Source organism: Bubalus kerabau, chromosome 7 (assembly GCF_029407905.1).
Source record: "Bubalus kerabau isolate K-KA32 ecotype Philippines breed swamp buffalo chromosome 7, PCC_UOA_SB_1v2, whole genome shotgun sequence".
In the NCBI taxonomy this organism is placed as follows: Eukaryota; Metazoa; Chordata; class Mammalia; order Artiodactyla; family Bovidae; genus Bubalus; species Bubalus kerabau.
In genome coordinates this window covers 121,826,409-121,836,941 of record NC_073630.1, presented here as the reverse complement: position 1 = coordinate 121,836,941, position 10,533 = coordinate 121,826,409, and positions in this window count along the sequence as shown.

Here is a 10,533-nt window from a genome sequence, read left to right as displayed (position 1 = left end):
ACGTCACAGGGCAACGAAGCGCCTGTGCCGCAAACACCAGCACCTGCACGCTGGCGCACACGCTTCTCACCTATTTAGGTGGAGCACACGCGTCTCACCTATTTAGGTGGAGCACACGCGTCTCACCTATTTAGGTGGAGCACACGCGTCTCACCTATTTAGGTGGAGCACACGCCTCTCACCTATTTAGGTGGAGCACACGCGTCTCACCTATTTAGGTGGAGCACACGCGTCTCACCTATTTAGGTGGAGCACACGCGTCTCACCTATTTAGGTGGAGCACACGCGTCTCACCTATTTAGGTGGAGCACACGCGTCTCACCTATTTAGGTGGAGCACACGCGTCTCACCTAGGTGCGCCCCTCACACAGCTGCAGCACGCACGCACACAAAACCCAGCACGGCCAGCAGATAAACAAAATGTTTTAAAAGAAAGAGAAACTAGGAAAACAATCCTATTTACAACTGTATCGAAAAATACCTTGGAATAAATTTAATGCAGAGGACTTCCCTGGTGGTCTAGTGGTTGACACTCCATGCTTCCAATGCAGGGGGCCTGGCTTCCATCCCTGGTCAGGTAACTAGGTCCCACATGCTGCAACTAAGACCCAGTGCAGCCAAATAAATAAATAAAAATAGATATTAAAAAAAAAACAAACAAAAAAAAACTCAAAGCCCACAGGGCCTCCAGGCTGGGAAGAAGGCTTTTTAAAACTAAATAAATAACTTTAACTGAGGCCGTGAAAGCACACTGAAAGCTCTACGACAGGGATGAAAGAAACTTCACAGACACATAAATGAAAACTATCCTGTGCTTAGGGACACAAAGACAATTGTTAAAATACTGTCAGGAACCCAAGTTCAGTCGCTCAGTTGTGTCCGACTCTTTGCGACTCCATGGGCTGCAGCACGCCAGGCCTCCCTGTCCATCACCAATTCCCGGAGCCTACTCAAACTCACATCCATCGAGTCAGTGATGCCATCCAACCATCTCATCCTCTGTTGTCCCCTTCTCCTCCTGCCTTCAATCTTGCCCAGCATCAGGGTCTTTTCAAAAGAGTCTGTTTTTCACATCAGGTGGCCAAAGTATCAGAGTTTCAGCTTCAGCATCAGTCCTTCCAATGAATACCCAGACTGATTTCCTTTAGGATGGACTGGTTGGATCTCCTTGCAGTCCAAGGGACTCTCAAGAGTCTTCTCCAACACCACAGTTCAAAAGCATCAATTCTTCAGCACTCAGCTTTTTTTAGAGTCCAACTCTCACATCCATACATGACTACTGGGAAAATGATAGCTTTGACTAGACAGACCTTTGTTGGCAAAGTTATGTATCTGCTTTTTAATATGCTATCTAAATTGGTCATAACTTTTCTTCCAAGGAGCAAGCATCTTTTAATTTCATGGCTGCAGTTACCATCTGCAGTGATTTTGGAGCCCAAGAAAATAAAGTCGCTCACTGTTTCCATTGTTTCCCCATCTATTTGCCATGAAATGATGGGACCAGATGCCATGATCTTAGCTTTCAGAATGTTGAGTTTTAAGTCAACTTTTTCACTTTCCTCTTTCACGTTCATCAAGAGGCTCTTCAATTCCTCTTCACTTTCTGACATAAGGGTGGTGTCATCTGCATATCTGAGGTTATTGATGTTTCTCCCAGCAATATTGATTTCAGCTTGTGCTTCATCCAGCCCAGCATTTCTCACAATGTACTCTGCGTATAAGTTAAATAAGCAGAGTGACAATATACAGCCCTGACGTACTCCTTTCCCGATTTGGAACCAGTCTGTTGTTCCATGTCCGGTTCTAACTGTTGCTTCTTTACCTGCACACAGGTTTCTCAGCAGACAGGTCAGGGACCCAAAGAAATATTCAGATGCAAAGCAAGCTTCGTCAAAGCTCCAGTGGCATTTTCCACAGAAATAGAACAAACATTCTGAACACTTGTGTGGAAACACAAAGGACGCTGAATAGCCAAAGGCATCGAGAAAAGAGAGCAGACTGGAGGCATCTCCCTCGCAGACTTCACATGACATGATGCAGCTAGTTCACCAAGAAAATGTGGAATCGGCACAAAAATGGACACAGGGGCCCAAGGAACAGAACACAGAGCCCAACAACAGCGCTGGTCACATCCTCTCCCAATTTCTAGTAATGTCCCTACATTCAAGATTTTTCTTTTTGTACCCCCCAAATTCTATCTCTCAGATCTGCATTTATGCCAAATAATAAATATCTGGTAAGTTACAATTATATTAAACATTCCTGCCAAAACTTTTCTCATCTCCAAGAATTAGAACACGATGAAGCAAGAAGAATGGTTGTGATTTTAAATGATTTCTAGACCCTCTTAAAAAAATTAAACTGAGAACTTCTAGCACCTTTTCAGTTCAGTTCAGTTGCTCAGTTGTGTTCAACTCTTTGTGACCCCATGGGTCGCAGCACACCAGGCTTCCCTGTCCATCACCAACTCCCAGAGGTTGCTCAAACTCATGTCCATCAAGTCAGTGATGCCATCCAACCATCTCAACCTCTGTCATCCTCTTCTCCTCCTGAAAGAGGCTACACGAGTATGTACAGGCTGATACATACTTAAGTAGATAGCAACAAGTTGGTAAAGTGTAAACAAAGATGAAGCATTTATCTTTTTCTCTATATCTGATGCTTCCAGAACTTGGCTTCTCCAGTTGGCTCTCCTACAGGTTTGATGGTTTATTGTGACCAGATTTCAAGTAATTATACTAATCATTGCTTTGATTTGTTCTCCTTGTTTTAAAATTTTTAATGCTTTCTATCTCTCTCTCCTGAAGCATGGTTTGATTAATGTTACTAGCTGTAAGACTTATGCTATCTATTTTATAAGACTGTCACTTGAATTTTGCAATGTGTAACCAGACTTCCAGCAAAATGAATGATGATTAAAAGTCTTGAGGCAGTTGATACATTTATATCTATATGTATATAGATGTTTATAGTTAAATGTTTAGAGATATTTAGAGCTTTTCTGGGTGGCTCAGCAGTAAAGAATTCACCTGCAATGCAGGAGATGCAATTTCAATCCCTGGGTTGGGAAGATCCCTTGGAGGAGGAAATGGCAACTTACTCTAGTATTCTTGCCTGGGAAATCCCATGGACAGAGGAGCCTGGTAGGCTACAGGCCATGGGGTCACAAAAGTTCAGACATGACTTAGCAACAAAACAACAACATAGAGATATTTATATCTTTATGTATCAGTTCAGTTCAGTCCCTCAGTCGTGTCTGACTCTTTGCGACCCCATGAATCGCAGCATGCGGGGCCTCCCTATCCATCACCAACTCCCAAAGTTTACCCAAACTCATGTCCATCAAATCAGTGATGCCATCCAGCCATCTCATCCTCTGTCGTCCCCTTCCCCTCCTGCCCCCAAACCCTCCCAGCACCAGAGTCTTTTCCAATGAGTCAACTCTTCACATGAGGTGGCCAAAGTATTGGAGTTTCAGGTTCAGCATCAGTCCTTCCAATGAACACCCAGGACTGATCTCCTTTAGTGTAGGCTGGTTGGATCTCCTTGCAGTCCAAGGAACTCTCAAGAGTCTTCTCCAACACCACAGTTCAAAAGCATCAATTCTTTGGTGCTCAGCTATGTTCACAGTCCAATTCTCACATCCATACATGACCAGTGGGAAAACCATAGCCTTGACTAGATGGACCTTTGTTGGCAAAGTAATGTCTCTGCTTTTGAATATGCTATCTAGGTTGGTCATAACTTTCCTTCCAAGGAGTAAGTGTCTTTTAAATTCGTGGCTGAAATCACCATCTGCAGTGATTTTGGAGCCCCAAAAAATAAAGTCTGACACTGTTTCCACTGTTTCCCCATCTATTTCCCATGAAGTGATGGGACCAGATGCCATGATCTTCGTTTTCTGAATGTTGAGCTTTAAGCCAACTTTTTCACTCTCCACTTCCACTTTCATCAAGAGGCTCTTTAGTTCTTCTTCACTTTCTGCCATAAGGGTGGTGTCATCTGCATATCTGAGGTTATTGATATTTCTCCCAGCAATCTTGATTCCAGCTTGTGCTTCTTCCAGCCCAGCGTTCCTCATGATGTACTCTGCATACAAGTTAAACAAGCAGGGTGACAATATACAGCTTTGACATACTCCTTTTCCTATTTGGAACCAGTCTGTTGTTCCACGTCCAGTTCTAACTGTTGTTTCCTGACCTGCATATAGGTTTCTCAAGAGGCAGGTCAGGTGGTCTGGTATTCCCATCTCTTTCAGAGTTTTCCACAGTTTATTGTGGTCCACACAGTCAAAGGCTTTGGCATAGTCAATAAAACTTTATGTATAGAGATACTTATATCTTTTTGTAGGTGAAATATCTAGGGTGAGGAATAAAGCAGGTTGAGATTAATATATACACACTTACGTATAGAAGAATAGATTATCCACAAGGGCCTACTGTAAACAACGGGAACCCTAATCAACACTCTGAAATAACATATAGGGGCAAAGACTCCACAATAGACTGGATGTGGGTCTTTGTAAACCTTACTCTTGTTGCTGTATACCAGCAACAAACACAACATTGCAAATGAACTATAATCCAGCATGAAATAACTACTATACTGACAAATAAAATGAAACACTTACTATGTTCCCCCCAGGCATCAGTCGCCTGGGCGGGGGCCACATCTCAGGAACTTGAGCAGCACTATCCTGGGGACCAAGGCTGTGCCAGCAACTGAGCCCCTGATAGACCTTCAATAAGGCTTCTGTTGCAGGAGCACCAACAGTTATCTATGAGAGCATCCTGCTACCTGTGGCTATTCCCTGCAACAGCAACCTGAAATTTATTGCTTATGAGTTCTTAATATTCCAGCTTCCCAGGTGGTGCTAGTGGTAAAGAACTCGCCTGCCAATGCAGGAGACATAAGAGATTCAGTTTCAATACCTTGATTGGGAAGGTCCCCTGGAGGAGGGCATAGCAACCCACTCCAGTATTCTTGCCTGGAGAATCCCAGGAACAGAGGATCCTGGTGGGCTACAGACCATAGGGTCATGAAGAGTCAGACATGACTAAAGCGATTCAGCACACACTTAATATTCACAAAAATTGCTGGGCTCTCAATGATACCTGCTCTCCAAAAAAATTCCAGGTGTAACTAACCAAAAAATGTAAAACAGGGCAAAATATCACAAGATAATATCAATAGATATATCATACAGTATCACTTATCAGTATGAAGGAGAAATCAATCCAGATGAGCTCATTTATATTTTAAATAAACACATAGTCTTAGGAAATAAACTTATGGTGACCAAAAGAAAATAGTGGGACAAAGAAATAAATAAGGAGGTTAGGATTAAATTACACTAACAAATATATATATAATACAGGGTGGAAAGGAGGTTCAAGAGGTAGGAGATGTACGTATACTTGCAGCTGACTCACGATGTTGACTGGCAGAAAACAACACTACATTGTAAAGCAATTATCCTCCAATTAAAAATAATAAAAATAATCAAATAAAATAGCGTACCTAATCAACACAAGAGAAGACTCTACACATGGACATCACCAGATGGCCAACACCGAAATCAGATTGATTATATTCTTCCCAGCCAAAGATGGAGAAGCTCTATACAGTCAGCAAAAACAAGACCAGGAGCTGACTGTGGCTCAGATCATGAACTCCTGATTGCCAAATTCAGACTTAAATTGAAGAAAGTAGGGAAAACCACTAGACCATTCAGGTATGACCTAAATGAAATCCCTTACGATTATACAGTGGAAGTGACACATAGATTCAAGGGATTAGATCTGGTAGACAGAGTGCCTGATGAACTATGGACGGAGGTTCACGACATTGTACAGGAGACAGGAAGCAAGACCATCCCCAAGAAAAAGAAATGCAAAAAAAGCAAAATGGCTGTCTGAGGAGGCCTTACAAATAGCTGTGAAAAGAAGAGAAGCAAAAAGCAAAGGAGAAACGGAAAGATATACCCATTTGAATGCAGAGTTCGAAAGAATAGCAAGGAGAGATTAAAAAAAAAAAAAAAAGCCTTCCTCAGTGATCAATGCAAAGAAATAGAGGAAAACAATAGAATGGGAAAGACCAGAGATCTCTTCAAGAAAATTAGAGATACCAAGGCAACATATCATGCAAAGATGGGCTCAATAAAGGAGAGAAATGCTATGGACCTAACAGAAGCAGAAGATATTAAGAAGAGGTGGCAAGAATACACAGAAGAACTATACAAAAAAGATTTTAATGACCCAGATAACCATGATGGTATGATCACTCACCTGGAGACAGACATTCTGGATTCTAAGGGGAAGTGGGCCTTAGGAAGCATCACTATGAACAAAGCTAGTGGAGGTGATGGAATTCCAGTTGAGCTATTTCAAATCCTGAAAGATGATGCTGTGAAAGTGCTGCACTCAATATGCCAGCAAATTTGGAACACTCAGCAGTGGCCACAGGACTGGAAAAGGTCAGTTTTCATTCCAATCCCAAAGAAAGGCAATGCCAAAGAATGCTCAAACTACCACACAAGGAAAGTTATGACCAACCTAGACAGCATATTAAAAAGAAGAGACATCACTTTGCCAACAAAGGTCCATCTAGTCAAAGCTATGGTTTTTCCAGTAGTCATGTATTGATGTGAGAGTTAGACAATAAAGAAAGTGGAGCGCCAAAGAACTGATGCTTTTAAACTGTGGTGTTGGAGAAGACTCTTGAGAGTCCCCTGGACTATAAGGAGATCAAACCAGTCCATCCTAAAGGAGATCAGCCCTGAGTGTTCATTGGAAGGACTGATGCTGAGGCTGAAACTCCAATACTTTGGCCACCTGATGCACCTGCCCCAAACACAATATTGCAAGTCAAATTTACTCCAATAAAAATACACATTAACTTAAAAAGAAAAAGAAGTAATGAGACACAACCTTTTCTGGCTTCCCCTCATACATTCCACTCTACTTTACAACCAGGAACTAAGACTAACCCTAAGGCTCCAGTTACCATAGTAATAAGAGCAGGACATGAAGAAATGGTCTTGTGGCCATTTCCCAAAACAACATTACAACTTTTGTTCTTGGGCACTTCACATTCACAAGCACTGCTGGGCTCGACATGATCCCTGCATTTAAGAAATTTTCATGGCTTACTTCACTCTACAACAGGCTCTAGGTTCATCTACCTCACTACAACTGACTGAAATTCATTTCATTTTATGGCTGAGTAATATTCCATTGTCTGCAGACACACTGAAACCATACTCACAGAAAACTAGTCAATCTAATCACACTAGGACCACAGCCTTGTCTAACTCAATGAAACTAAGCCAGGCCCGTGGGGCAACGCAAGATTGGCAGGTCATGGTGGAGAGATCTGACAGAATGTGGTCCACTGGAGAAGGGAATGGCAAACCACTTCAGTATTCTTGCCTTGAGAACCCCATGAACAGTACAAAAAGGCAAAATGATAGGATACTGAAAGAGGAACTCCCCAGGTCAGTAGGTGCCCAATATGCTACTGGAGATCAGTGGAGAAATAACTCCAGAAAGAATGAAGGGATGGAGCCAAAGCAAAAAGAATACCCAGCTGTGGATGTGACTGGCGATAGAAGCAAGGTCCGATGCTGTAAAGAGCAATATTGCATAGGAACCTAGAATGTCAGGTCCATGAATCAAGGCAAATTGGGAGTGATCAAACAAGAGGTGGCAAGAGTGAATGTCGGCATTTTAGGAATCAGCGAACTAAAATGGACTGGAATGGGTGAATTTAACTCAGATGACCATTATATCCACTACTGCGGGCAGGAATCCCTCAGAAGACATGGAGTAGCCATAATGGTCAACAAAAGAGTCCAAAATGCAGTACTTGGATGCAATCTCAAAAATGACAGAATGATCTCTGTTCATATCCAAGGCAAACTATTCAATATCACAGTAATCCAAGTCTATGCCCCAACCAGTAATGCTGAAGAAGCTGAAGTTGAACGGTTCTATGAAGACCTACAAGACCTTTTAGAACTAACACCCAAAAAAGATGCCCTTTTCATTATAGGGGACTGGAATGCAAAAGTAGGAAGTCAAGAAACACCTGGAGTAACAGGCAAATTTGGCCTTGGAATACAGAATGAAGCAGGGCAAAGACTAATAGAGTTTTGCCAAGAAAATGCACTGGTCATAACAAACACCCTCTTCCAACAACACAAGAGAAGACTCTATACATGGACATCACCAGATGGTCAACACTGAAATCAGATTGATTATATTCTTTGCAGCCAAAGATGGAGAAGCTCTATACAGTCAGCAAAAACAAGACCAGGAGCTGACTGTGGCTCAGATCATGAACTCCTGATTGCCAAATTCAGACTTAAATTGAAGAAGGTAGGGAAAACCACGAGACCATTCAGGTATGACCTAAATCAAATCCCTTATGATTATACAGTGGAAGTGAGAAATAGATTTAAGGGCCTAGATCTGATAGATAGAGCTCCTGATGAACTATGGAACGAGGTTCGTGACATTGTACAGGAGACAGGGATCAAGACCATCCCCGTGGAAAAGAAATGCAAAAAAGCAAAATGGCTGTCTGGGGAGGCCTTACAAATAGCTGTGAAAAGAAGAGAAGCAAAAAGCAAAGGAGAAAAGGAAAGCTATAAGCATCTGAATGCAGAGTTCCAAAGAATAGCAAGAAGAGATAAGAAAGCCTTCCTCAGCGATCAGTGCAAAGAAATAGAGGAAAACAACACAATGGGAAAGGCTAGAGATCTCTTCAAGAAAATTAGAGATACCAAGGGAACATTTCATGCAAAGATGGGCTTGATAAAGGACAGAAATGGTATGGACCTAACAGAAGCAGAAGATATTAAGAAGAGGTGGCAAGAATACACAGAAGAACTGTACAAAAAAGATCTTCACGACCCAGATAATCACGATGGTGTGATCACTGACCTAGAGCCAGACATCCTGGAATGTGAAGTCAAGTGGGCCTTAGGAAGCATCACTATGAACAAAGCTAGTGGAGGTGATGGAATTCCAGTTGAGCTATTTCAAATCCTGAAAGATGATGCTGTGAAAGTGCTGCACTCAATATGCCAGCAAATTTGGAAAACTCAGCAGTGGCCAGAGGACTAGAAAAGGTCAGTTTTTATTCAAATCCCAAAGAAAGGCAATTCCAAAGAATGCTCAAACTACCGCACAATTGCACTCATCTCACACGCTAGTAAAGTAATGCTCAAAATTCTCCAAGCCAGGCTTCAGCAATATGTGAACCATGAACTTCCTGATGTTCAAGCTGGTTTTAGAAAAGGCAGAGGAACCAGAAATCAAATTGCCAACATTTGCTGGATCATCAAAAAAGCAAGAGAGTTCCAGAAAAACATCTATTTCTGCTTTATTGACTATGCCAAAGACTTTGACTGTGTGGATCACAATAAACTGTGGAAAATTCTGAAAGAGATGAGAATACCAGACCACCTGACCTGCCTCTTGAGAAATTTGTATGCAGGTCAGGAAGCATCAGTTAGAACTGGACATGGAACAACAGACTGGTTTCAAATAGGAAAAGGAGTACGTCAAGGCTGTGTCTTGTCATCCTGCTTATTTAACTTCTATGCAGAGTACATCATGAGAAACGCTGGGCTGGAAGAAGCACAAGCTGGAATCAAGATTGCTGGGAGAAATATCAATAACCTCAGATATGCAAATGACACCACCCTTATGGCAGAAAGTGAAGAGGAACTCAAAAGCCTCTTGATGAAAGTGAAAGTGGAGAGTGAAAAAGTTGGCTTAAAGCTCAACATTCAGAAAATGAAGATCATGGCATCCGGTCCCATCACTTCATGGCAAATAGATGGGGAAACAGTGGAAACAGTGTTAGACTTTATTTTTGGGGGCTCCGAAATCACTGCAGATGGTGACTGCAGCCATGAAATTAAAAGACACTTACTCCTTGGAAGCAAAGTTATGACCAGCCTAGATAGCATATTCACCAACCCAGATAGCATATTCAAAAGCAGAGACATTACTTTGCCAACAAAGGTCCGTCTAGTCAAGGCTATGGTTTTTCCTGTGGTCATGTATGGATGTGAGAGTTGGACTGTGAAGAAGGCTGAGCGCTGAAGAATTGATGCTTTTGAACTGTGGTGTTGGAGAAGACTCTTGAGAGTCCCTTGGACTTCAAGGAGATCCAACCAGTCCATTCTGAAGGAGATCAGCCCTGGGATTTCTTTGGAAAGAATGATCCTAAAGCTGAAACTCCAGTACTTTGGCCACCTCATGTGAAGAGTTGACTCATTGGAAAAGACCCTGATGCTGGGAGGGATTGGGGGCAGGAGGGGAAGGGGACGACAGAGGATGAGATGGCTGGATGGCATCACTGACTCGATGGACATGAGTCTGGGTGAACTCTGGGAGTTGGTGATGGACAGGGAGGCCTGGCGTGCTGCGATTCATGGGGTCGCAAAGATTCGGACACGACTGAGCGACTGAACTGAACTGAACTGGACTGAATATTCCATTGTAAATATGTATCCCAAAT